This window comes from Lissotriton vulgaris, chromosome 3_1, assembly GCF_964263255.1.
Source record: "Lissotriton vulgaris chromosome 3_1, aLisVul1.2, whole genome shotgun sequence".
In the NCBI taxonomy this organism is placed as follows: domain Eukaryota; kingdom Metazoa; phylum Chordata; class Amphibia; order Caudata; family Salamandridae; genus Lissotriton; species Lissotriton vulgaris.
The window spans coordinates 1505065069-1505086689 of record NC_141689.1 but is presented as its reverse complement, the minus strand read 5'-3'; the positions used below and the strand labels follow the sequence as shown (position 1 = coordinate 1505086689).

The 21621-nt window shown below is 44.9% G+C and overlaps 2 protein-coding genes across 2 annotated transcripts in view; both read right to left on the bottom strand.

The window, feature by feature from the left end:
* LOC147728074 (uncharacterized) overlaps nt 1–21621 on the bottom strand; it is a 755421-nt gene that overhangs the window by 168172 nt on the left and 565628 nt on the right. The window lies entirely within an intron of this gene.
* The window catches only part of METAP1 (methionyl aminopeptidase 1), a 264690-nt gene that overhangs the window by 205884 nt on the left and 37185 nt on the right, over nt 1–21621 (bottom strand). The gene's annotated exons all lie outside the window — the stretch shown is intronic.

The following is a 21621-nucleotide window of genomic DNA, read 5'->3' as shown; positions in this document are numbered from 1 at the left end:
AGCCTAAAAGTATGTCAACCGGCTTCAATTCACCTAATGTGAACAGCTCAATCCTAATACGGTTTTCCAGAGCTAAAAGATAGAACTGTGTCAATCTACAGAAAAGAGACTTTATGCACCGCTCTAAACGCATAAACTCCTATAAACCCAAAACTGCAAATTCATAATAGACAAAAGTCACTACAAACATTGTTGTAAACCATTTTAGGACACTATTGTAAATTTCCCGATTCATGCCCTTATATAGGTATAAATCACTAAGTCCTTATATAGGCATAAGAATCATAACCATATTTAGACATAGCTCATGCAGTCTAAATACGGCAGGGCTTCCACTAGTTCCGAAAATCTACAACGATTTCTTGGAAAACTCTGCTTAAGCAGCTAGGGACTTTTCCTTGCTCGAGAACTGACTTTTCCAAGAACTCATAGAGTTTTCAAAGAACCGAGAGTCTTTAATGGCGTTATTATGTCCACCTTTATGTCAAACTCGACAACTTCAAGGTATAAATATGCCCACAGTTCCCTTAGCAAACAAACGGTGGGTTGGATCAGTTAGACTATCTACTTGCCCGACGCATCCTGCAACAGCAAGTGCCGAAGGAAGCCGACCCTCCAGCAGACGCACAGAGAGACGCAGTCTTTTCTCCTGCAGAGAAATCCAGCTCCAGTGTTTCCAGGCTACCTTTGCGGGTTGCTGGGAAATAAGAGTCCTGAGCCTGACCTCCTTCATTACTAAGGTATGGAGCTAATTAGACCCTAAGAGAAATCTTGGCCAGATTCTTGGCAAAATACTACATTAATGCTACACCTCACTTACTTCTTCCCTCGTACTAAGCTTAGGTTAGGTACATATGGGTAGGCAATTTTAGAAGCACCAGTTGAGTACTTTTAGCCTCTGTTATTTATGGTATTTATGTATTTATCTACGGTTTAGGAACCATACAATGCTCTTACAGTATTTTATTCTACTCTTTATACTGTATGCATTATATTTTACAACCAGTTTTAAGATTGTAGCAGTTCATTTTTTTATGCTTGAGAAAGAAGACTGTTCAATAAAACCTTTTTATTGAAAACGCCTGTCTCTATTTCTCAGCACCTCTGATGAAACTAAGCATGCACGATTGAATGAGTGAAATATCTATCTATTGTTTCCACAACTCTGAAGATCAGTTTTATCTTGGGGAAACAAAGTTGTCATGTTTATGCGGTTGTCAAACTAATCCCTTCTTGTGAATTCGAGAAAGTTTCTAGTGACATCTGAGCTAGCTGGCACCCACAATTAAGTCTAATTTATTCGATAGAGACCTAGTAGACCTCAGTCCTACGTCTAAACTATAGGATATATTATTCCAATGCGCAGAGCCTATTGAAAATATAGGAACTACACTACAACATGATGGCACATTACTTATGAAGTCTGGAACCTGATAAGATCAGAAATGCAGTGTCTGAAAGGTCTACACGCTTCACACTTGCTACTAGGGAAATTTAATTTTTTGACAGTGTGGCAACCATGACAGTTGGCAACCAAGAGATAAATAATTAGGAAGCACACATTAGTAGAATAAAATAGGAAGTCCGCTTCTGGAACTAGGTAGCAGACTGAGGCAAGTTAGTTAGTGTAAGAGAAAAGTATGATAAGTTTTCATACAACACCACTGCACCAACCGTAAGGAGGATAGGAGAGGCAAAAGCATACTCTGCAGCCAAATGTGTACCAAAGTGATCAAAGATCCAATCTAGACTTTCCCTGATAATGAACTTTCTTGTGCAAGATTTGTATGTTTCCAAGTTGTCAAAATACTAGGAACAATTAGAAAATGGCTTCATGTTTAATGTCTACAGCCAAAAAGCAGAATACTTTAAAATTATTGCATTTTGTGTACATTTTCTGCATTGAACCTTTGAATGTCTCTACTAAGCCTAAGGAAAACTAATAAGAAATGGCTTCAATAATGAGAAATTAAACGGTGCGGCCAGGGTGGTTGCTTTTTACTAGACTCTGCAGGACACTGTAGCATCAGACAGGGTCATGGTATCAAGAACAGGGAGCAAACAAGGCTATGGGCACCAGAGGCGGTGATCTTCATGGAGAGCACATTGACAGTGACCTAATACAGAGCACCACAAACAGTGGGCTTTTCAGCTTGGAACTGATATTTTGTACGGATGTGTGGCCATTGGCAAAGGGATCTCCAAGTTACTTAAATCGAGTTTGTTTACTAATTGTGTGGGCAGCCCAATTATATTCGAATGTCATCCTAATAGGGAAGAGTCCTTCTCAATGACACACATGAAGCACCTTTAGCCAGACTGTTGATGCAACGCCTCCTGGGTCCCACTGCTGCAGTTCACCGTATCACAATAGACATGACACCCTAAACCAATGTCGATCCGGAGGCATATTGGAAGAATTTGGAGATCTTCATTAGTAAAGAGGTCTAATTGTAAAACACCTCAGAAAACTGACTTCCACCCATCTCGCAAGTCACGGAATGGGACATGTTTGGCTTGGAGTTCCTTAAGTGTTGAAGTACCACAGAAATCACAAAGGCTCTTCAAAACAGCCCATTTTCAAATTTTCCTTTCAAAAGGACAATTTTCCTTCAACAGAGGAGAGAAAGGACTTGAAAGAAAGAAACTACACTTCCACTCGTGGTAGTTTTATTTGAATAATTTCGCTTTTGCAAAAGCTTATGCTGTGCATTTGACATTTTCAGTGAACTCCACAACAGTGCTTTTAAAAATCTGATCCAACAAGCATTGTCTTCGTACGGGACAGTGCTTTAGGATGTTCTCTCCAGAAACAGAGAAGGTAAAAATTGATTATCAATCTTTCTCGTACACAGACTGAAGCCACAGAAGACACAATTGAAGAGTGTCCATTATTGTCTGTGTTTTGGATCATATAAACAAGATACTGTATTTTCCGGCGTATAAGACGACTTTTTAACCCCTTAAAATGTTCTGGAAAGTTGGGGGTCGTCTTATACGCCGGGTACCAAACTTTACGGTATGTGTTCATGCGTTTTTACATAGTGCGGACTTCACCCGAAGGTGTCAGACCGCTTCTCAATAGAAAATGGTGCATTACAGGAGGAAAAAGTGACATGTGTGCAAGTAGAGGTACGGTATAATATTGAAATAAATGGAGGGCACTCAAACACAAGAACTAATGTTACGTAGGTGATGGTGGCACTGTGGAAGCACTGTGCAAGTATCGATAGCAAATAAAAAGTAATAGGCAAATAGAACAAATGGCGCTGTGAATGACCAAAATCGCTATGCAGGACTGCGTTGGAAGTGGGGGTAGTCTTATACGGTGAGTATAGCATGAAACCTACATTTTATCATGAAAAGTAGGGGGTCGTCTTATACGCCGAGTCGTCTTATACGCCGGAAAATACGGTACCTTTGGTGCTCAGGGATGTGATTTCAATCATCCCAATGAACTGAATATTTGGAGCCGGAAATAGTTTGTAATGATTGTTATAGATATGTCCTCCGAGAGATCATACCTACTGGGACTACACTAAATTTACATTGCTTTATGTTCGAACTGTCAGAGCAATTACGATATTCGTATTTTTATTATAATTATAATAAAGAACCTGAATTCCTAATTCCACCAAAATTAAGGACAATAAAGAATATTGATTGATCTGCTGAGGACCAGATCAGATCACGGAATTCCAGATATGGTAGCTTAACTGAATACTTTGTGCTCCATAAACATATCGTGTTTTGAAACTTACTGAGATTTATTACAGCCAATACTTGCAAAGATTTTTTATATTAATTCAGATTAGGTATTTTACACGTAGCAAGTTTTTAAATAGGACAAACTGTCTAGGGTAAGTGTCTCCAAACAGTAGATCACAAGTTACCAGAATCTCCCAGAGACATTGAGTAGTTCACAGCCAGGGCCAGCTCCTCCGCAAAGACGGAGGAGCATCGCCAAACTGGCTCAGAGCCAACAGCTAAAAAATAAAATATAATTTCATAGTTTTATTTTTCAGTTGCTGACTGAGCCAGTGTGCAGTAGGGAGGGGCAGGGCAGGGCCATGGGAGGGGTGTGTCGGGGGAATAGGGCTCGTGCACTTTCAAGTACGGATGTGTGTTTGGCCGGTCATCTTAGGCCAGCCAAATACACATGCTGTGGGAAACTGGCTCTGTAAACACTATACTAAAGTAAGGCATAGTATGCACAGAATCCAGTGGAACCCCAAAGGTAGGCAGAGGTAAAAGTAGATAACACCTTACTTTCTATTTGTGGCAGTGTGGGCGAGCAGTAAGGCTTTATCAGAGGATAGTGTTAAGCTTTTATTGTACACACTCAGGTAAGAAATGATGTCACACACTCAAAGACACAATTTGTTTGTATAAAAAAAATATAATGTTGCTATAGTTTATTTTCTAGAACAAAGCCAGGCCTGGTACAGGCAAGTGTAATAATACTTTTCAAGATTTATGCGGGGAAATACAAGTTGAATGCAGTTGGTTTACAGGTAAGTCAACAGTCAAAATTACTTTTCAGTTACTTTGCAAATTACTGTGTACGTTACTTCTTGGACTACTTTAAGTTACTTTTTCTACTCAGTGTGATATGCCTAGATATCACACTGGGACATTTCCTAGAGAAAAGATAAGAAAGTCAGTTTAATATTTGTGGTTTTTCAAGGTTTTATACAAGCCAACTTCATACTTAGAACAATTTTCACAATAAAGAAGTTCAATGCCGTGCTATGGGAGAAAACAAGGTTATCGACTTAACTGTAAGTACTTAGGTTTGGAAGTTGATCTTCTGGGGTTAGATCCAAGGTTTCCCAAGGGTCGAGGATGCCCTCTTGAAGCACCCTCAGTGGCACTAGGGCAGCCGCGGGCAGAGTGCTGAGGCCCAATGGAATCCAATGGGGGATAGGTGGCCTCTGGTTGGTGGCTGTTTACGAACAGGTCACAAGGTTGAGGGTTTAAGCTCCTGGGCTTAAGCTCAGGGCAAAGGCGGATCCGGTTTAGCACCCAAGGTGCACCCGCAGCTGCAGTAGGGCGGCCGGGTGGAGAGTGCTGGTTTGGCATCGGGTGCCCCATTACTTTTGCAACAGCACTGCAGGTTCAGGGACGAGATCTTCTGAAGGCCACCACCACTTGAAGAGGTAAGTTGAGATGCTGGGTGTTGCCGGGACACCATTGGTTGGGCCACCCAAGGCCATGGGGCGTCAGGTGCAGGGGTGTCCTTTGGCGTCTGGTTTTCTTACCAGCTCCTGGTCGCGGTCAGGGGGGTACCCTCCTGATTGAGGTTGCAGGCGTTGGCTGGAGGCTTGTGGCAGATCAGGATCGCCAGGGAGATCTCCTTGGGGTCTTGGCCACTAACTCGGGCCATGGGCGTTGGGTGCAGAATGGTGCAGACCGGTGGATCCGGCTGGACCCAGAGTCTGTGATGAGATAATCCGGTGCTCATGTGAGGCAAAGTCTGGTTTGGAAAGGTAGGGAAGATCCTTCGGGTTCTTGGAGGCTGCTGGCTTCAGAACACAGGGATTTCGCTCTGGTCGGTAGAGGTCGGGACAGGCTGGTAGTGATGGGGCCAAGTCAGTGGGTGTCCTCTACTTTCTCAGCACGGCTCTTCAGTCCTTCTTGTTTCTTGTTGTCTGAGGAGTCACAGTTCAGGGTTGCCCTTCAATACTAAATTTAGGGGTGTTACAGGTGGTACAGGTTGAGACCAATGGGTTTCTTCCTTGGGGTGGGTACTCTTCTTCCCCCCCCCCACCCCCTCCCCTCTTCATGATGGCGGGGACTAGGTTGTGCTTCACCTAGTCTCCCCCACCTGACGGGTGGGGTTGGATTCACTTTTTTATGGTGCAGGTAAGAGTCTATGCTTGTAGTTGTCAGGAACAATTTTAAAAGTAAATTTAGCCGTTTTACGACGAAAGGCTTTAAAAATACAAACAAAATAATAATTTTAAAAACGGACAGCATATAGTTGCCAGCATAAAGGGCAAATGATTTACAGCTTTTCAGTGGCAAATCTCGGATCCTAATCCACTGATTCCACTCATCTCGCTGTTTAGCGAGAATAGCTAACAAGCGGTTCTTTCTATTGCCATTTTGGGTGTGGGGACAGGGGCTCAGCCACACTTCCGGGGCTGCGCTTTAGTGGTTGGACACTCCTCTTCCTATTTAGAGCAGGAAATGCAAGCGCGCAACGGGCGCGCCAGAGGCAAGCTCGTCTGCGCCTGTCTGCGCATCGGCCGCACACAGCGCCAGCCACGCTACCCGTTGCACTGTTCATAAGGATAGAATTAAATATTCCAGAGAACAGCTACTTTTCCTGGTAAGAGAGATGAAAGGGAAATGTGCCTAGGTTCCAGTCTCAAGGTTCAAGGTAGAAACACCTTACACTGTGGGATGATTAATTGTAGATCGTTGATGAAACACCATCATGAGGTATACACCATGCTGGAAAATATTGAATTGGATGCTATTTTTTTAACCGAAACCTGGACTACATCAGAGTTTCTGGTGCAGTTGGGTTTTGCATGCCCAGTTGGCTACAAAATATTCCATAAACCAAGGACAACTGGGATGGGTGGGGGGGTTGGGGTAATCTCCAAGGAAAAATGAAAACTTTGTAACCCCTACAAATAGATGAGATTCATGGAATCGAACGATTGGGCGTCTCACTTCAGGTGGCTACGGGTAGATTACTCACAGGGGCACTCTGTTATAGACCCCCGGGGGCGGATACCCAGTTTCAAGTCCATTTTAACTTCATTATCGATTAGACTATTACTCATGCACACTTGATGGTATTGGGAGATTTTAATATTTGGGACAACGGCAGTCTAGATAACCACTTGAGGGACTTAAGACAAACTTGTGCGAACCTTGGTCTTTGTCAAATGGTAACTCAAACGCATCTAGGAGGCCATTTTCTAGACCTCCTGTTTGCAAAGCAAGTCGAAACAGAGGTGGTGGATGTTTTGCCCCAAAATTGGACGGACAACTCGTTAATCCACTTTCTTATCAAGCTATCTAGCTTAGAGGGCACTAGTTATCGGTCATTGAGTTTTCGAAAGGGAAGAGGAATGGGCCAAGCTAATAAAAAATAAGACCCTATTGCCTTTTCAGGGCCGGATGTCCTTTACCCCTTCCTCTTCAGCAGGCAAAAACTATCAGACTTACTGCAAGATTATGGCGGACTCCCTTGATACAGTGGTGCCAATAAAGCGCCTAAAAAAACAGGAGCAAAATTTTTGCTCCTTGGTATAATGACGAATTAAAACTGATACGGTCAACATGTAAAAAGGCAGAGAGGAAATCGAGTAGGGCCTATCTGGATCTAGACAGGAAAGCTTTGAAATTGGCACAGACCCATTATAAGGAATCTATTGCCAGGGCAAAGGCTGATTTTTATGCCAAATCTATTCTACAAGCCGCTAACCGTACTAAAGCACTTTTTAATATGGTTAGGAACCTATCTAGTCCAGTATGTTAGTAATAAGGTAATAGCTTCACAGAAACTATGCGATGAGATCGCCGACTTCACGGAGGACAAAATTACTAAATTTGTCGGGAATTTTCAGTCTGACAGTCCGGTTGGCCTAGCCGAGAAGCCTGCTTTTGAACCCCAGTTAGCTACCTCGTTGAATACCTTCCATTCTCCTACAGAGGACTCTTAACCAGCTGGCTCAAAGTGTGTCCTCAGGTTCCCAGTTGGGATCCTTTTCCTCATAAAATCTGGAAAACCCTGGGGGAACAAACTTTACCATGGCTATGGAAGATCTGTTGCCAGTCACTGGAGGAAGGGGTGGTACCAGAGGCTTGGAAGCAAGCTATTGTAACTCCACTACTTAAAGTATCATCCCTGGACCCTTCCAACCCAGGAAGTTTCAGACCAATCTCCTTACTGCCCTACCCAGTCAAAATCCTTGAAAAGGTAGTTAGTAAAAGTCCATCTTGTTATCTAGAGGATATTTTATTGCTGGATAAGGATCAGTTTGGTTTCCGCCCGGGACATGGGACTGAGACTGCACTGGTAACGGTAATGGATAACCTGCGAATGTGTGCTGACAATGGGGTTTCTTCTGTCCTGGTATTATTGGATATGTCAGCCGCATTTGACACGGTCAATCGTGCTGTGCTGGTTGAGAGACTGGAAGACATAGGGGTAAAAGAACAGGCTTCAAAATGGTTACGATCCTACCTGTCAGGAAGACAACAGGCGGTATCCTTATCGCCATTTACCTCTGACATGTCCCCAGTACTCCATGGGGTACCACAGGGTTCGGCAATAAGCCCGATCCTTTTTAACATCTACGTCCTCTATTCCCCATTATTAAATCTTTTGGGCTAGATCTAATCAACTATGCAGATGACACTCCACTGGTGTTCTCATTGGAGGGGAAAAGAGCGGTATCTATTGACACCTTCCAGGAGTGCATGTGTCAAACTGCAGGTTGACTTAAGAGAAATGCCCTACAATTTAATGAGGGAAAAACTGAGGTAATATACTGTCCTGCCACGAGAATGTTCTGACACTTACCTATAGAGTTTAAGCTCACTCCTGAAGGTGACTCTTTGGCCTCGGCTAAAGTGGTGCGCAATTTGGTAGTCATGGTAGATGAAAACCTCCAAATGGATGCGCAGGCCAACAAAACTGCCAGTATCTGCCTTTCCTTGCTCCGAATTTTACAGAAAATCCTTCCCCTACTCCCGGAGGACACCCGTTCTCCTTTTAGTGAGGAGCATAATACTGAGTAGATGGGACTACTGCAACTCCCAGTACTTGGGAGCACCACAATATATTGTACAGGGGTTGCAGAGAGTTCAATCGATGGCAGCAAAGCTGGCCTTAAATAGACAACGTAGATCCTCTACGACGCTGGCCTTAACAGTCCTCCATTGGCTGCCCATAGGGGAGAGAATTTGTTTCAAACCCCTCTGTATTGTATACAAGGCAGTACATGGCCAGGGCCCAGTTGCTTTACAAGAAACATTCACCTGGTACAATCCAAGTAGGCAGCTCCGTTCTTCAAATTCTAATCCGATTACTACCACCAGATTTAAGAGGTCTCGGAAAGGTGGTAGAGCTTTTGGAGTGATGGCCTCCCGTATCTGGAATGAACTACCACTAATTCTTAGACAGGCTAGCTCGTGGATTGGCTTTAATGGGTCCTAAGTCTGTCTTCATAGATAACTTTTTTTTTTTCAGGGCTTCTCTTTGATCCAAGCGTCAGGATACCCCTCGGGTGGCTGTTTTGCGCTATACAAGTTTCCAATACAATACAAAGGTGTGCACACCTCTCCCCGAACGTGGTTTTCCCGCCGATTCTCCCACCCAATGTGGGGGTCAGAACCGGTGGAGGCCAGTTGCTGGGAATAGCAAATGGCTGGGGTGGCACACAAAGGTGGCAAGCCTTTGAAGCTTCCCCTTCGTGGACCCAGCCCATCCTGGGGGAGGAGGCTTGGCACCTCGTCCTAGGATGTGCTTTTTTTCAGGGCCCCTACAGCGGCAGGCTCTTGACCCAGCGGTCCAGAAACATGTCTGGTGGTGCGCAGCTGGCGAGCAGCCACTCAACCAGTACACAAGAGTTATGTCATTTTTCAGGGGGCGTCTCCAAGAGGCCCTCTGAGTGCATTTTTTTTATTAAATCCCACATTGGCATCTTTGTGGGTTTAATGTGCTGAGAAGCTTGATACCAAACTACCCAGTTTTCAGTAAAGCCATTATTGTGCTGTGGAGTTCAGAATGACAAATCCCAGACCATATACTCGTTATGGCTTTACTGCACTTACAATGTCTAAGAATTGACGTAGGCACTGTAGGGGTACAGGGCACATGCACCTGTACCCTCACCACTGGTATAGTGCACCCAGCTAGAGGGGTGGCTTACCTAGGCCAGGGCAGTAGATTGTAGGCATGGCACACAATGATCCACAATTTACAATTAGAAGGTTGCCCACATGGTACAAAGGTATGACAAACTGCAGAAAGAAGCAGATCTGCAAGAGGCCAATCTGCCTCAGGAAGGCTGTTGAGAGGGGGGGGGGGGGGCTGGAGTCCAAGTAATACAACTTATAGACCATATTAAGAGTGCTTACTACCACAAGGATTATAGACCCAAATGCGTCAGCTGTGGAGCTCCAACTACCACCAAGCCACAAGAACGGGAGGGTCTGAAAACAAAGACTCAAGTGCATGAACAGAAGTTGGATGTACTCTGAACTGAGTCCCAACATAATCTGCACATAGCACAGTCCAATTAAAGTTTCAGACAAGTGGCACTGAAAGCTATGTTACATGTGAACATTGAACGGGAGAAGCTTTATAACAGGGCAAATGCCCGCAACTACAACTATTTGGATACCCTTTGCTATATGAAGTTCTAATACTTCACTGTGTGAAAGAAGGTATTCTCCAGAGTAATCCAGGAGGTACAAAAATGTCTTTGCATCCCTACAAGAGGGTCCAGTCCAAAAGTTCCATTGTGGCCCTGCATAGTGCCTCACAGAGGTAGTCTGTCAACTGTGCAGCTGCTAAAATAAATACTTTATAATTAAGGAAAGTGTCATTTGAAGGGACTAACGTTCTGTATTTACCAGACACCAATCATACAATGCAAACTGATTAGTCTTGCAAGCTTTAAACTAGTCAGCAGGCACATAAATGAAAACTCTGTGCTATCCAGCTAGGTTATGAGTCGAGGAGGAGGATTAGGTTGATTATCGTTATACAGTATCTAGTCAGCCCTTGATAATCTTGAATCTTTGAGGGGCCTGTTGCAATGCTTATCAAGAAAGATTGCCCACGGGAATACAGGAATTAACAATAGTGAGGTAAGCAAGATTTGCTCCCTCCTTTGGGAAGAAAGCGTTTAAGAGACTATAAACCTTTTTTGCTATTCACTACAATTCTGGAACTTTTGTCTTTTTCATCTTTCAGCCTGCCTCCTCTTCTGCCGAGAAAATTGTCAAATCGGAGATGCAATTGCTTGTAAGAACCAGCTATACTGTAATCCTCATGTCACTGGTTAATAAAATTCAGTAAAACCAAAGTCACTATAAAATAAACGTTGGGCAAGTCACACCACACTACTCATTAAATCGTCTATGTACAAACCTACATTTGTGTTGAATATGGAGGAAGCAAAAAACGTGCAGTTAAGAGACGCAACATAAGTCTTCAAAAAACTTAAAATCACGGGTCTTGTACAGACAACCAGTGCAAAGTAAACCCCTTTGAAAGTTAAACTGCTATATTTTGGTATGTGATAATCTCAACAATCGATACTTAAACAGATTTTCTTAATTGAAAGACAAAGCATTAAAGACTAACAAAGTTAGCAAGACAGAATGTGTCACTATTTCAACTTTAGTATAAAGCAACTCATGATTTTTTGTAATAATGGTAAATAATTTGCAGAGTCTGGCATGTAATGTAACGTACAAGATGTTAATTCAAGGTCATAGTCACTGAACTCCTTGAACAAATGTTTGCTACTAAATTTAATAAACAGTCAAACTCCAAACAAAATAGACCAGCGTTTGTTTCATGTACTTGAAGATGGTACAGTTTTTCATTTTTTTTTAAAACTAAATCTTTTACTCGCTCCAGACCCTATTAAAAGCCAGAGCAAACAAGCACTGGCGTTGCCAATAGGTCTCGCAGTAGGAAAGTTGGAGCTATTGGTTTTGTAAATGACAAAGCCCTTTATGTTTTTAAAAAGAAAACAAAAATAAAAGGCATTTTTATTTGCAAATGTAATAGGTCCAACTTTCCTACTGCGAGACCTATTGGCAACGCCAGTGCTTGTGTAATTTAATTTGTATTTTGATCTGTTGTTGCGGGCCCCCTAAAGGGAGTGGGGCCCACAGGCCGGTGCCTACTTTGGCTATTTGGTAATCCGGAACTGCAATGTCCACCTTCAGATAAAGGGCAGCAAGAGAGAGGGATAGACAGAGAGAAATTGAGAATGTGGGAGAAAGGAGAGTGAGGAAGAGACACGTAGGGAAAGCCTCCTGCTGCACACAAACCCGTCATTTTGGCAGCGGTTAAAGAGTGGATTGATGACTCACGGCCAAACGGTTTCGTTTTACTTTCTGAATTCAGGAGGGAGAGAGGACTAGGCAGACAAGAAGGACAGAGGGGGGAGCACTGAGGGGGCGTAGAGAATTAACCCCTTCCATGCTGGTGACGAACCCCAGCCGTCACGCTCTGCGGCGCTCGTGTGCTGATGACGGCTGGGGTTCGTCATGGCCTGCCCCTGTTCTTTTGTTTACCGCACAGCGGCGGAAACGGCCCAACATGGAAGGGGTTAAAGAGTATCATGTTGGTGTGGAGCAGCGATGGCCAAGAGAGGCCCGAGACATAGAGGAAAGGAGAGAGGTGGGGGGGGAGGGGCGACAAGAGAAAAGGAGAAGGAATGAGAGACAGAGAAAATGAGAGAAAATAACGATAGAGTGAGAGGGAGTAGAAAAGAGTCACATGAGGGCGAGGGAAGGACACGAGAAAGCGCAAGAGAGGAGTGAGAGAACAGAGGAAGGAAGAGTAACGTGAGAAGAGGAAGTGAGGGGAGCAAGGGAAGGTGCTGGGGGAAAGACAGAAGTGGAAAGAAAGGGAGAAAAAAAACAGAAAGTTAAAGGTGTGGGTAAATGGAAAAAGATCAAATAAAACTGAATGCTAGAAAACATAAAGAGACTCATTACTAACGAGAGCAGACAGAGTAGACAAGGGAAGAGAAACAGAACAGTGGGTTGAGCGTGAACGTAGGCGAGAGAGAGAGGTAGAACAAGGCGGAATTTGCTGCTTCTTTTAAAGTTGCTGTATAAAAGCTTTCATGTTTATGACTTATTAAAAACGATCATCCGTTTTACATAAAATACACCACTACGTCTGGACCCAATAACTAACAGGTGGCCAGTATGCACATTCGGTTTCTGTCAGGTGTTTTAAAATAGAAAATACACTGCTCGGACTGCAGGCGAGAATAGCATGTTCATTGCACGGCGATGCTGTTTACTGATACTTAAATCAGTATATCGGGTTATATATTTTTTGTGCTTACTGTGTAATTTGAGGTCTCACGTTTTGTTTATACGATTTTGCGTGTTTTAATTGAGGCACATCACTCTGTTAGCCATCTAGCATAGTTTAAAAAAAAAAAGAAGTAAATGCAATTAAACGTATGTTGAAAATTCCTCAGTTTCATAAACAAATTACGCAACATTTTAATTTCAAAACCTTTTCATTATGTGAAACTGCCTGGACTAAAACAACAACAGTTTACAAAGTTAGACATTACCAACAGTGTTGTACTTACGTTCATGGAATTTGGTGGAGGTTATCTGCTCCCAGCCCAGCGTGGAATGTGAAACATGTGAGGCCACTAAGAGAGCGGGTGGGAAACTGAAAGTACGGCCGGCCGGCCGGCCAGCCAGCCAGCCATGATGAATTAGGGGAGGAGAAGCGTGTTAGGGGAGGAGAAGCCGCAGAGCGCACGCTGGGCAAAGCCCTTTGATGTGCGGCCGTAGGGGAGGAGAAGGGAATGCGCGTGCTTGTTTGGTCACGTGATTCACGTGAACTCAATGAAAACCGCAGCGCAAGAAGCCCTTGGTTTCACGAGGATTTTCGAGACATGAATTCTCGCTCCGCTCGCGAGACCTAAAAAAATATTCAAGCGCACATTGTTCTTGGGTAAGTGGGGTACCTTTGAGGGGTATTCCTTCCAAAATGGATCAGGGGAGAGAAAAAAAAAGGGAAAAACAAGACCTTTTCACTGAGAAGTGAGCCACATTAGATTTTACAGAAGCATCCTTGATTCCTTAGAACACATAGAAGTGAGATAGTCCAGTTTAAAAATATTTCTTAATCATCACTAAAAGCCCAAGTAAACACAATGGTCAAATGCTTGATTACCAGAAACTATTTCACTGTCCAAAGACCATTTTTTGCTGGAAATTAAGAATAAGAGAACATTCAAATTGAAAAACGGGTCAGATGCCGATTACACTGCATCGACAATCTACACATCTAATGTGTTACAAAGTAAAGAAATTTGAAATGTGACTACATGGTACAAAGAAAATACCAAGATAAGCATTGATGGAAGACAAGCAGAGAACAAACTTGCAATGCAGAAACGGATTCTTGAGTTGTTTGTGAAAGAATTGCTCCCAGAAGCTACTCTAGTATGATGGACAGAGCATCATGAAAAATTAAAGGCGAAGGCAGAGGTAAACATTATAATCTAGGGACACAAATGTTTATTTCTTTATGTAAAGTACAATACACAATTTGAAAAGACTTTCAAAAGTGGATCTAAAAATGTTAAACAAGGAGGAGGAGCCAAGCCAGCGACCGAGATGGCCGCATAGACGCTCGGCTCCGTGAGCCCTCTCATCCCGCCTATACATCCTGGCAACTATCATGAGCCGTAACGGCATATTTAAGTAGGCGAAGGAGAACTACCACTTATCGTCTGCTCCTGAGGCTTCTACGTGCGGCGGACCCGGAGTTATGTCCCCGACTCTTGAGGCCCTCGCGGTGCTGGGACCGGGGTGTCGATTGAGAGGAGCAGCCGACTGCGACAACAGCGGCCACTGGTGGTGGTGAGGTGCCGGCCGGAGGGCGCCGGTGAATTGATGGGTCGATGGAGGCAGTGACGACCCAGTCCACTTAACGGAGTGCTTCGTGGGGCTGCGTGGCAAAGCAGGGTCGAGGGGGGGGTGCTCGGTATCTGGCCCCCCTCCCCAGTTCCGTGTCCGGGCATAATTAAGGAATACCCCTGGAATCGGCGGGCGGCTCCCGGGAGGCGGCAGAGATTTTGATTAGCCCTTTGGTGACTCTTCTCCGGGGAGCCTGCCTTCCATTTTTGAGTCCCGGTTGTGAATCCAGTAGCGCCCTGGTTTGGGGCCCGGTCCCTGAGGTGAGGTGAAGAAAGACGTTGCCGGATCGGCTAAGATGGCGGCCGGCGCCCCCTTATGCGGCCCACATCCAGGTCAAACAGCTGCCGGGTGGCTGAGATCAGGGAACTGGCGGTGCGAGAAGGAGCCCACGTCCAAAGATGTACTGGCTGCACTAACGAATATGCACGAAACCCTGATCTGTAATGCCCGGGACTTGGTAAGAAGGATGGCCGCCATTGTTGTCCCGCCGTTCCACGCGGGCACAGTTCGACCTCAACAGAGTGCCGGCATGCCCGCCTCTGTGTCCATGCGGAGTGCTCCAGCTACACCTAGGTTCCTGGAGCCGCTGAAAGACCCGGCTCCTGTTATCGCCCTGGACAGCTTGGTGGTGCATGCGAGTGTCTCTTCGGGGCACATGTCTACTTGGAGGCTGGGGAAACCACGCCGATCTATTTTCTGGGCTGCCCTGGTGCGGTCTCGGCGCTTGCCGGGTTGTGTGACTCTCCCTCCTTGGATGATGAGACTGTGTTCGGCCTTGGGGATGTTCTCGGGGTCAATGTCGACGCAAACGGATTTCCGCCATGCATGTTCGGATGGGTTTGGGTTGCTGCAGTCCTCTGAAGCGGTAACTCGGCCTTGTCCGCCCGGATCACTTGGACCCTCCGCACCGCTCTGTGTACCGATTGATAAGTGGACGTATGTTGATTCCATTGATAGACAAGGCCAGGGATGACACCGTTCAGAGTCTAGTGAACTTATTGTTGGCGGACGGTGCTTGGGGGACATTCGAGCGGGATTATAAGGCTGGTTAGGTCGATGATTGACGTTCTCCATGGATATTCTGCTATTGCTTTTGGGAGGTCTCCTGGGCGCAGGGGTGTTGGGCGGGGTCGGGTGGCAAGATCGAGGGCCCTCCTCCACTTTTTTCTTCTCTTCTTCTTTCTCTTCTTTACTATATTTTGGGTCTCCATTAGGGCGACAGGCACGCTGCTGGGGGGGTAGGCCGTGGCCTTCTGCAGGGGTGCAGGGTGGGGGGTAGGGGGGATGGGGTTTGTTAAGTTGTCCGTTACTTGTTTCTATGGCCCTTTATCTTTCTCCTTCTTTAGTGTCATCGATAGTCATGTCTCCTACAATATGTTTCGTATTGAGGGGTGGGGGTTGAGCCTTGCTACATAACGGGTTTGTGCCTACATTTATCCTGATTTGCTTACCTTCCCCCGCAATGCTTCATTTGTATTTGTACTATTTGCGGATATCCTGATTTTTACTCACTATTGTGGGACCATGTATGACTGTATGGCACTTACTTTTAGTTTTTCCTTTATTATAAAATGAACCTTTATAATCCTGTATTCGGACGTGTACGCCTCAATACAAGTCGTGTCCTGGACATTTGTAAGACCCCGGTTTCGAACTGCTATAATTTTCCACATTGCTCTGCTGTACTGTTGCTCTGACTAGCGGCCGGCCTGGGTGGTTGTAGGCCCATACTTGTAATTGCTTGAAGTAATAAAGGTTCTCCCAAAAAAAAAATGTTAAACAAGGAGGCAAAATGAGAATAAACTATCAAAGGGACCAAAGCAAAGTACTACAAGAGTGCGACACGAATTGGATAACTATTGCTTGCATTGGGAGTATGTGCAGAGTTTAGAGTCGAGGGGGGTTCAACTGTGGGATGGACACTTCATTTTCAAACCCCGCTGATTACCGGGGTTCTCCTCAGGACCGTGATAGTCACTTACTTCGTAGATCAAAAAGCTCCAATGAGAAAGTTGTATTTCCACAACAAAGAGCAGGAAGGTGCAGCTTTAAATCCTTTTTCCGACTAATTATGCCTCAGTCTCTTAACTCTGTAGTCCGGCCATCTCTGTTTTCAATGCCGGCTTGCGACGCAGCCTGTGGGTCTGCTGCGGCGTAATTAGCCAACGTTGCGCTCTACTCTGGAAGACTGGATGCTGCTCCTGCAGTCACTCGTACGGAGTGACATTGGAGCTTTTTGATCTACGAAGTAAGGGACTATCACGGTCCTGAGGAGAACCTCGGTAATCAGCGGGGTTTGAAACGCGTCGACCAACCTGGTCTCTGGTCACTTAAAATATTTCCATCTAAAAAAGGTTTTTGTGGGGGAGGAGCCAAGATGGCGACCTGAACGGACGTGCGGTCGCTCGGCTCCGCCGGCTCTGGAATCCCGCACCTACATCCTGACTACTGTCCTCCGGATCTTTTTTGCCTGCAAGGTGCGGGAAAAGGAGCCGAGTCTGGCGGTGTCCCTCTTGCCTCTCCGCCCGCCCGGAGTCGGAAGTTACTGGACGGATCGCCTTTGCCCGGGTCCCCGCCCGCTCCACAGCGCCTGCCGGACCTCGCGTGCCCCGAGGTGACCGTTCTGATGCGGCGGCTGTAACACAGCGCGGGGGTGCTTCCACCTGCCTGCTGCTTGGCCGATGCTTGCTTTCTCTACCCATCCGAGGATACGCGGAGCTGTACCGGGATGACTGAGAAGGGGCTTCCCTGAGGTTCCTTTGTTCGTGGCCGCCATGATGCTGGCCGGCTCTTCCCGTCACTGTGCCTGTCGCCGGTGAGCTCCTCACAGTCCTGCCTGGTTACCTCACGGCCGGCTGCTCCCTGATTAAACGATAAGACGGGAGGGGATACAGTTTGCTACAGGGACGACAGCTGCCTACCGATCGGGTCCCGTGGCCCCCTTGTCTAACTCTCCCCCCCCCTGCTCTCCGTGGACTGAGGACAAGATGGCGGTGCCTGCTCTTCGGTGCTGTGGGGACGACTGTGTGCTTTCCTCTTGGGATGGCGAGCACGTCTTCGTGCAGGGGGCCGGGTTTGATTTTTCCCCCGGGAGTGTAGAGCTACGGGACTTGCAGCCGGAATGGACCTACAAGGATGTAATGAAGGTCCTGGGTGAGATACGATCGGAGATGTTGTGCAATTACAAAGTATTGAGTGAGACACTTGATGCATGTGCCTATGATGTATGCCAAGCGCAGGGGGCTTACCCCCGACAAGGTCTGGAATTGACTTTGTTACAGTCTGCCAGCCCACCGCCGCCTCCGAATGATACTGTTGCGAATGAGGAAACTACTGCTGCGGCTTGTGGAGATTTGTTGCCACCCGTCAAGGCTGCCGCTGCAACATTGTCTCCCCTTTGTTCTCTGACTGGCTGTCTACCTCGTGCTACAGTCTCACTGCTTTGGTCACTGCTAGCCTGCCCTCCTGCCTCGTCTTCTGCTCCTTCCTTGCCGGTTTTGACTTCTCCATCTCGTGATTTTTGCCGCTTGGATGCCTCGGATGAGTGTGTTACCAGGGGAGAACTACCTATGGAGGGCAGGCGATGCTTGTTCAGCGACTGTGCACCTCCCCCATCCTCGGAGCGGCCATGTTTCTTTGTCGACTCGGCCTGCATCGGACTGCCACGCAGGGTGGGTGAGAGACTAAATCCCAGGTCGGGCCAGGGCTAGGTGGTCCTCTTGCTGCATTGATATACTGGCGGGTGGAGACCGCGAGGGACCAGACTCATACATGTGACATTGTGTACTATTTGTTGCTCTCCCTAATGGTCAGACCTTTGATGAAGCTATCCGTTATTGGTACTGGGGTAGAGAATGCTTAATGAGCCGGCGGAGTCCGAGCGTGTGTGATGTGGCCCTCCTCCCCGTCGTTCTCTAGTGGGAGTTCTGGGTCAGATTTCTTTCCTCGCTCCCTATATCACTGGTGAATATTTTTCTTTGCTTCTTCATTCTTTTTCTCTCTCTCCTTCTCTTTTCTTCCTAAATTTCGGGTTTTTTGGGACGACAGACACTCTGCTGGGGGGGGGGGGGGGCAGGCCGTAGCCTCTGCATGTGTGTAGGGTGGGGGGTTACATTTAGTTCTTGTTAGTTTCTATGGTGCCTACGTATGATCTTTTATAATTTTTTCTTTCTTTCCGTTCTGGGTCTGTGACAGGGGTCTAGTTGGGAGTGGGTAGCGCTGTGGGTGGTACGTAAACGCGAACTGCTTCTCCTGTTGATATGTACAGCACTGCCAAGTTGACGGGGTGGCTTTCACTACTGTTGTTTCTTCTTGATGCTGCCTGCCCATGTTGTGATGTTACTGTGCGGACTCAGTTCTCCTTGATTTTATTCTTCACTGATTTATTTTAGACTGAAAATTTAAAAAACTTTAACCTTCAATGCTCCTTCTCCCTGGCGACATGATTCCGTTCAGTGTAACTGCTGTTAATTGTTGCTATAGTGCCTGATGACGCTGGGGAACCGTATTGCTTGCTCCTGTGCTTCACAGTATCGTGCCGGCCTGACGGTTGTAGGCCCGTATTTGTTTCATTTTTCATGCACAATAAAGGTTTTCAAAAAATTTAAAAAAAAAAAAAAGGTTTTTGTGAATAGCAAGAGAATTTCCTTCCTGAGTGTTTTTTGAACTTTTGAAGGAAAAGAAAATAACTTTACTTTTGTATAAAAAACGGGGTTGATTTCTTCCATGTCATATATGCACAATGGTATTGACACCGAGACCATGATATATGTTTTTGTAAGTATGAATGTTTGTGTATGATTGCACGGCCAAGAGTGTCTGAACTGTTATGGTGTATTTGTTGTTCAAATTATTTGTTATTATTTTGTTGTCTATAGTATGTATATAGTACTTTTGTATTTCCATGCACGAAACAAGTGTCTTTGAAGAATATTTAAAAAGAATCAATAAAAATTAATTTGTTGCAATTTATAAAGCAGGTTTTTATGTTATAGTCATAATAACCATTTTTTCAGATCTGGTGTCTATAATTCAAGTTCTCAGCACTGGCAATTGTGTTGTTCGATTATTTATGGTTGGCTCGGCCTTGCTGAGTTAGGAGTCAAGACCCTTTTGAGTTTTTTGGTCATAGCCACTCATAGCAGGTGGTTTTCAAACATATACATTCAATTAGGTATAGAATCTGTTACAGAAAACAAGAATTAGTAAAGTAAATGTGTTTCGCCTTGGCAAGCAAGTCCAATGGTTATTTTTTTTAATCTTTAAGAAATTAAAGGGAAAAAAGTGAACAAAATATGGCAGTTAATAACGGTAATAAAACTTTTACATTTAAAAATAATGATTGTATATAATTTTACTACAGCATAATGGGTGCTTTTTAAAAGGCAAGTCTACTTCTGCAAATCGTAGTAATTCTTTAATGTGTGTCACACGAAAATGATTTTTTAAAGAAAGAAAATGCATAGTTTTTTTTAATTAATTTTCTATTTTCAACGTTTATAGTGGCTTGTTTGCAAATGATTCAGATCTTAAATCACAAATGCAAATGTTCATGGAAGGTGCACTTCTTAGGAAAGCGTAACCTTCAAATGTAACATTTTTCGTTGTGTGACCCTCATGCCTAGGACTTCTATATAACCTTGTACGACAGCCAATGTATAACATTGTTGATAATTGTTGGGTGGAGCGCCATAGGATCCACAGACCTCATACCTTGTCAAACAATATTGGGCAACCTCTTCTCACATAAGCTTCTCCACAGCCATGCACCAATCCATCTTAGCTTTACAAACATTTACTTTAGGAGGGTCCAAAGAGCCACATAATTTTATCTTATCTCGCCTCACCACCATAAAACCCAAAACACAAAAGCGTTTTCATATTTGAATTACTAGTTTTGCCCCATCTTCTAAAGACACATCCATAACTCTGGGTATACATTCATTCACCCCTTCCAAGAAGTTTTCAGTATGGAGTCCGACCAGATAATCTGATAAAAATACCCCACTTTTTCACATCTTCAAGTGCATAAGGTCTTGTAGGCCCTCCTAAACCTTCTTAACCGGATACAAGTGTAGTGTACTATACTTAGGCCAAACCAAATCTCCAAGTTCCTCCCCTTGCAAAACAACTCTGGAGGCTAGCCTGATTGCCACTTCTCTAGAACAGCACATAACTTCTTCCCACTCTGTTACATCCATTATTAGTACAACCATTTCCCTAAAGTCATTCTAACGTATCTTGCTAGTTTTTCGTTACAGTTATATAAATGGAGCAATTGGCTTTCTTGGTCAGTTTCCTAGATAATACAGTTGTCAATCAGTGAGTAATCCAGACCTCTGCCTTAATAGTTCTGGCACGAAGTATCTCTCCAACTTATATTTGGATGGGTTTATACGATGGGATTCTCAATATTATCTTACATTTTGAAAAAAGTGACGGGACTAGGAGACACTAAATCAGCAATAAGAGAACCATGGCAGCAAACTCGATTTTCATATTGATTAGATATTTAGAATCTATTAACAATTCTGGAAAACAGGTGTAACAGATACAAATTATATCTGCGAAGATCTGTTAGGCCTCTTCTCACATGATAAATCCCCTGCCATAAGGTTTGCAGTGCCATCTTTGTGGGGGACCATTCAACAACCAAGTTCTCAGTTTAACCTCCGAATATTGGAGCAAGCCTTCAGGTACACAGCGGGGGGGGGGGGGGGGGGGGGTGTTTAGAATCAGATACAAGAGTTGTGGCTGCATAAGGCTGCCTGACCCTGAATAGAGAGGTGGTTTTCTTCCTCCAGTGGCGAACAGCTTCCTTAAAATTGGCTAGTGTACTGTTTAAATTAAGGTCACGAAAATCTCCCTTATTCACAGTTTTATCATTCCTAAGATTCCTGAAGGTCTTGTTTCCCATCCTGCAGGGATAGGTAAGGGCAGGCTGTGGACGCCAGC